The following is a 7,493-nucleotide window of genomic DNA, read 5'->3' on the forward strand; positions in this document are numbered from 1 at the left end:
GTTGGTGGGAAAATAAAGAAGGTGACCACATGCTTGTTCCCTACTCCCTATAAGTGGAATTCTCAGATTTGACTATTGCACAGGACTGAGCATTTTAATTACCAAAATGAAACTATTCATGGGGTTAAAATATCTTGAGGTCTTTTTGTTAGCTGAAGTGGACCAGAAAACTAGTGAGACCAACCCATATTTCTCACAAGGGATGAGAAAGAACTTGTCCATAAAGCGGACTTGGATGGGTAGAGGAGGGAAAAGAAGAAAGAAAGAAAGTTGGTTTTTTACTGCATTCTGTCTCTTTCAGTGTAACTGTTACACTTATTGTATCTCTCTATCCTGGACCTCCTCTTGTTTGTCCTTGGCCCTGGAAAACATGAGGCCGGGGAATGGACTCCACCTACTAGACAATGGAACTCTTACAGCTCTATCAGTTGCTTGACTTCAAGTTCTTTTTCTTAAGAACTGCTTTGATAATAGATGTCTCTCACCTGTTTTTACCCTGTACCCTTCCCCTTTCTTCTGGGAAGAGCTCTCTGTTTTTCACTCCAACCTTAGAAACTGTGATTTTCTTATATGTCCTCACTATCTTGATTGGCTTATGGGGGATCACCAAACAGAAACTGGGCCAACGATCTCCCTTGGGATTTTTAAAGTTGAAAATAGAAAAAAGAGAATTCCACTTTCATCTATGAAGCATTGGCTGCTGTGGGAATTGTCCTCCCATTGCAAACAACTAGAAAAACAAGATCAAAAAAAGAAGCAACTGTTTTTGTTTACTTGTTTGTTTGAGATGGAGTCTCACTCTGTCACCCAGGCTGGAGTGCAGTGGTGTGATCTCGGCTCACTGCAAGCTCCGCCTCTTAGGTTCACACCATTCTCCTGCCTCAGCCTCCCAAGTAGCTGGGACTACAGGTAGCCGCCAGTACGTCCAGCTAATTTTTTGTATTCTTAGTAGAGACGAGACGGGGTTTCACCATGTTAGTCAGGATGGTCTCGATCTCCTGACCTCGTGATCCACCCTCCCCGGACTCCCAAAGTGCTGGGATTACAGGCGTGAGCCACCGCGCCCGGCATGAAGCAGTTGTTTTTAAGTATTGAACAACAGACAGCACAGGACTGTGATAAGTAAGAGAAGAGAAACAAATGAAGTGAGTCTTATGTCTGAGCTTACTGTCTCAAAGCAGTTTCCAGGCATCACTGTAGGGATGGAGAACCCAAACAGAGCCCAGAAATTTCACAGAACACAGGAGACAGATCAGAGTCCAGGGAAGCCAAAGTGGCTAGAATTTGTGAAGCAGAACATAAGAGTGGAGGGAGATGATTAGAGAGAGAGCTGCAGAGATCTGCCGAGCAGTCACTTCAAGTCATTAGCTGAATACTGTCCTGAGCATGCATGGGTGAAATTCTGTGAGGCAATGGGAAGAACTACCAGAAAGCAGTATGCCAGACAATTCCTGGAGCTCACACAGGGCTGGGAGTAAATTGTCTTCATACCAGCCAAAACAGAGACCTTTTATACACAAAGCATTGGCCAGAGTCCACAGAAGGGTATCATCTTAATGAAGGGGGAGGCTAAATTAGCCCTAAAATAAACACTTATCTGGTCCTGCCTTAACAAAATTTAAAAGCAATCTTCAAAAGGATCAAACTGATCTCAAATAACTTAACTGTGCTCAGAGAAAAAAAAGTCCAAAATTAGTTACAAAACAGACAAACAACAACAAAACCCAACACCCAATAAGGTAAAACTCACAATGTCCAACATGCAAACAAAAATTATCAGGCATACAAAGAACATGACTTGTAAGCAGGTTGAAAAATCAACCAATAGAAACAGACCATGAAATGACAGAAATAATGCAATAAGCAAACAAGTGCCTTAAATTATATAATATTTGAACAGACATTTCACCAAAGAAAAAATACAAAAGGAAAAACAAAAAGTACATGAAAAAAATGTTCAACATCATTAATCATTAATTAGGGAAATACAAATTGAAATCACTAGAAGATATTACTGCACACATTTAAGAATGGCTACAATGAAAAAGACTGATCATTTCATGTTCTGGCAAGGATATGGAGCAACTGGAACTCTCATATGCTGCTGATGGGAATGTAAAATGATACTACTTTGAAAAATGGTTTTCTATATTTCAAAAAAAGTGGAAATTACTTATGCCTCACACCCTTCCCCTTTCTTCTGGGAAGAACTCTCTACTTTTTTTTGGTGAATGATTCTCCCCATGCTCCAACCTTAGAAACCTTAGAAACTGGTCTGATAGGGTTTTTTTTTTTTTTTTTTTTTTGAGATGGAGTCTTGCTCTGTTCCCCAGGCTGGAGTGCAGTGGCATGATCTCGGCTCACCACAATCTCTGCCTCCCAGGTTCAAGCGACCCTCCTGCCTCAGCCTCCTGAGTAGCTGGGATTACAGGCATGCGCCACCATGCCCAGCTAATTAATATATTTTAGTAGAGATGGGGTTTCACCATGTTGGCCAGGCTGGTCTCGAACTCCTGACCTCAGGTGATCCACCCACCTCAGCCTCCCAAAGTGCTGAGATTACAGGCGTGAGCCACCATGCCTGGCCCAGTTTCTTTTATAATTACATATATACTTACATATGACTTAGAAATTCGATTCTTTAGATATTCACCCAAGAAAAATGAAAACATGTCCACACAGACTTGTCCATAGCAGCTTTATTCATAATGGCCCCAAACTGGAAATAACCCAAATTTTCATCAACTGGTGCAAATTGTGGTATATCCATACAATGGAATATTTACTACTCAGCAATAAAAAAGAAATTAACTACATTTGCTTGTAACAACATGGATGAATCTCAAAAGCATTATGCTAAGTATAAGAAGCTAGATACAAAAGACTCATACTATATAATTTCATTTTTATGAAATTCTAGAAAAGACAAAACCATAGTAACCAAAAGGGCATAGTGGTTCCCAGATGTCAGGGGTGGGGTAAGAAGACTGATTGTAAAAGGGCAAGAGGAAACTGTTTTGGATGATGGAAAAATTCTATATCCTAATTGTGGTGGTAATTACCAACCATAAACAGATTCATCAAACTTTACATTTAGAATTGGCAGGTTTTGTTGTATGTAAATTATACATCAGTAAAGCTAAGTAATAAAAAATAGAAAACATATTTTTCTATGATATCTTATGAGAAGCTCTGTAGTTGTGGATAACCATGTTTTTACTGGCCTTTTTCTTATTTATTATTTAAAAATATTTATATATTGAGAAATAAGCCTTTTGACTGTCATCCACATTGAAATCTTTTTCCCAAGTTATCATTTTCCCTTCAGACATTATTTATGACATTTTTTCTTTTCAAAATGTTCAAAATTTTATGTAATCATTTTTATATATATTTTATGGCTTGTGAGCTTTGTATTGGCTTATATATACTATTTGCCTCTCCTATACTAAAATTACATATTTTTTAAATTTTTCTTAATTTTTAAAAATTTAAAATTAAAAATATTTCTGTGCATCCGCCTTTACATTTTTTTTTTTTTTTTTTTTTTTTTTTTTTTGAGACGGAGTCTCGCTCTATCACCCAGGCTGGAGTGCAGTGGCGCGATCTCGGCTCACTGCAAGCTCCCCGCCTCCCGGGTTCACGCCATTCTCCTGCCTCAGCCTCTCCGAGTAGCTGGGACTACAGGCGCCCGCCACCACGCCCGGCTAATTTTTTGTATTTTTAGTAGAGACGGGGTTTCACCGTGGTCTCGATCTCCTGACCTCGTGATCCACCCGCCTCGGCCTCCCAAAGTGCTGGGATTACAAGCGTGAGCCACCGCGCCCGGCCTGCCTTTACATTTTAAATTTTAATTTTATACTTTTTATTTTACAGTCCACCTGGAATTAATTTTAGTGTATGAGTTGGTTACTTGTCTTAATACAATTTATTCAACAAGCCACCATTTTCTCCTTTAAGTTGAAAGGCCATTTCTATCATATACTCTGTTCCTTATTACATCAGAGTCTAGTTTTTCTAGACTCTGTTCAGTTCTGCACATCCACTCATGAATGGATGTAGTTTTAATTACTGCAGTGTTTTATAATATATTTTACTATTTAGTAGGGATAGTCCCTTCACTTCCTTTTACAAATTTTCTGGTTATTCTTGCCATTTATACTTTCATTAGACTTTGCAGTCATATTTTCTCATTTTTTGATAATTCTGATTGTTATTTTTAATTGAGATGAGGTTAAATTTTTAGATTAATAATTAATCATGACAGTATTTCTCTTCCTATCCAAGAGCAAGGTATTTGTTTTCATTTATACAAATTATCTGCTGTGTTCTTAATAGCATTCAATTTTTTCTTCAAGCAGATCTTTCACATTTCTTTACATTGCCATTTGAACCAATGTGTGTATTCCATTGTGTAAATATACTATAATTAATTTAAACAATTCCATATCATTGGCCATATAGTAATAGATCATTTCCAGTTTTTACTGATTAAAAGCCTAGGGCCAGGCATGGTAGCTTGCACCTGTAATCCCAACTACTCAGGAGACTAGGAGGACTAGTTGAGCCCAGGAGTTTCAGTCCAGCCTATGCAACAGGAGGACTGCTTGAGGCAGGAGGACTGCTTGAGCCCAGGAGTCTCAGTCCAGCCTATGCAACAAAGCAAGACTCCCTCTCTAAAAATAAAAAAAAATTAAAAAATAATTTAGCAGTGAACACACTTGTAGCTATATATTTTAATATATTCATAATGATTTAGTTAGGATAAATTGCTGGAAAGTGAATCTTTAGGGGTATGAACTTTTTGGGGGGCTTTTGATGCATAATGCTAAATTACATTCCCAAAATGTTTCAGAAATGTTTGTTCTAATTTTTGTAAATTATAAGTGTTACATGTGGTATAGTAAGGTCTCATCATACAATCAATAACTTACTTGAATTAAACTTCAGAGGTCAAGAAAGAAAGAGAAAGAGGAAAATGGCCGGTATTACAGGGGTTCTGCCTGTCCTTTCTCTTCATGACTTCATGAGAAGGCGCCCTGAGCTGATGATACTGGAGAGGTGGCTCTGCTGTTTCCTCCATAGACCTTGGTTCCTGTGAGAGCCCCACACTCTGTGTGTGATTCTAGTGTTCACACATCCATATTGTTTGTACAACATGATCATAAGCACCTCCACAGCTTCAACTGGAAATGAACAAAAGTGGAAAGTGATCTGATCCACAACCTGAGGAAAAGCTCATTGTGTTAGACCATTATGGGCCATATAAATAATTTTTTACTGTATCAAATTTTTGCCTTAAACATTGACATTGATATGGAAACTCAACATCAAGTGTATCTACACCCAGAGTTGATTTACCATGAAGATAAAGCTTACATTTTAGGACATCTAATTAGGACTCTGGGAATGACTCTAGCAGTTTATTAACATGATTAGATGTCTTTAATAAAATGTGCAAAATTAAAGATTTTTATTAAAATATGTTAAGGCAGCTGTTTTTCTAATTCTCAATCACACTTCTCCTTGTGCTGAGTGTTTATCCAACTGGCTGGAGGCATTTTTGGAAGTTGGCTAAGATGAAATTGAAAATACATTTAAAGTTTAGTGGGACATATGTATGGAGCTACAGTGACTTCCATGTCCCTTTTAGCTATGGTTGCTCCCCAGTAAAGGAATGGCTCTCCAAAACACTGCTACTGCCCACTGTGTCAACTCACTCAGCTCCACAACACCATAGGCAGAGATAAAGATTGTATCATACTATGATCGTGGCCTGCAGCCTTGGTTCTGGAACTGCTTGAAGAGTAGAAGAGAAACACAGTTTGAAATGTACAGAGCCAGCATCTAGTCTGTATCTATTCTTCCAGTCATCAGATGTGGAAAATTATGAATGGAGGGTTCAGTTCTCATCTGTACCCAGTCAAAATGGTTCTCCTCTTTCAGGAATATACTCCATGATGCAGTATAGACCATTACAAATGCACTACATCTATTTTTTAACCTTTTTGGTGGGCATGATGTGAAAGAGAACATATTGGAATGTCTGACTTTATAAAGCAAAAACCTATAGCAGTGTTACAAACAGCAAACAAATCTATGTGTGGAGTCATACATTTTATGAATCTCAACTCTAAATAAGAAGAAATATAGTTCAATAAACTATGTTAGGACAAATTATATTTTTATCCTCGCTACAGAAAATAGTAATACAAAGTTGTTGTCAAATGAAGAAATGATGAAAGTGTAGGCATCCAGAAAATATAGGAAAAAATTTATAAACAAGTTTTAGTCAATAAAAATAATGTTATTTTTGCTGTTTTTTGACACTTGTGGGTTTTTTTTTTTTAGCATTTGAAACATTATAGTTTGCTGTGATTTATTTTCTTATTCCAAATAAAGTTTTTATTCACACTTAGGTTTGAAATCACAGTTTTGAAGACCCAGCTCCCACACTTTTTTAAGTTTCAGGCTTCACAAAACCTGAATATATCCCTGTGTATTTTATTGTATTTAATTTGCATTCTCTACTGAATTCAGTGAAGTTGAATTTCATCTAATTGATTAATTCAATTTCTTTTTTTGGGAATTGCCTTTCCTTATTCCTTACCATTTTTCTATTGAAGTATGTGGGGGTTTTTTGTTTTTATTTTTGTTTTGCCATTTTCTTTTTGGTTTGCAAGAGTTCTCTGTATAAGGATAACAAACTTTCATATTTTATTGTGTTGTAATTTTCCAAGTATGTAATTTTTCTTTTAAATTTATCCATGGTATTTTTGACATACAGAATTTTAAAATATATATTCATTTATATTTTATCTTAATAGAGCAAGTCATCTTCCTCCCTAATGCAAAAATTTTACATTTATTCCTTTTTTTTTTCTTCACAGAGAATCAGAAAGGAGTAATCGGGGTGTTGCAAGTCCTGATTACCCAGAGACATTAACCATGTTTCATGCATCTCCAATCAGCCTATTCTTTCTGCCCTCCAAAAGGAGAAATAGGTAAGAATTATCCCACCTGATGATGCATTTATTCCTGTTCCAGTTTGTCTGTTTTATTTGGAGCAAGTCTTCCGGTCTTAGGTTATTTTTAATCCTGATTCCATTATCAGTGGTATTAATGATCAGGACCAGTATGCCTGTTAGATTGTCTTCAGCTGTGAGTAACAGCACATCCAACCAAATAATATAAGTTCATCTTTCTCACATGACAAAAAGTCCATTTGAAGGTTGTGGGTTTAACAGCTCAACAATATCACGGCCCTGGGTCACCTTCTGTCATGGCTGAGCCAGGGCTTCAGCGGCTGCAGACAGTAAATCCTCACATGACCATCTCTCAGGCAGGAATGAAGGCAGAGGAGGCTTTCCTTCAGTGCTGCCCGGAGGCTGCCCACAGACTTTCCCTCACATTTCAGAGGCCAAAGCAGAGTCAAGTGTCATCCCCTCCACGATTCCTAGCAAAGGGAAATGAATGTACTCTGACTGGCTTGG

The 7,493-nt window shown here is 37.5% G+C and overlaps 1 non-coding gene across 1 annotated transcript; it reads right to left on the minus strand.

Moving 5' to 3' along the window:
* Window positions 1-6,893: 6,893 nt before the first annotated feature.
* On the minus strand, window positions 6,894-7,027 carry LOC129463312 (U8 small nucleolar RNA). The gene has a single exon (XR_008651106.1). It is a non-coding gene; the product is annotated as a U8 small nucleolar RNA (small nucleolar RNA).
* Between the last annotated feature and the right edge of the window lie 466 nt (window positions 7,028-7,493).

This window comes from Symphalangus syndactylus, chromosome 14 (assembly GCF_028878055.3).
Source record: "Symphalangus syndactylus isolate Jambi chromosome 14, NHGRI_mSymSyn1-v2.1_pri, whole genome shotgun sequence".
NCBI lineage: Eukaryota > Metazoa > Chordata > Mammalia > Primates > Hylobatidae > Symphalangus > Symphalangus syndactylus.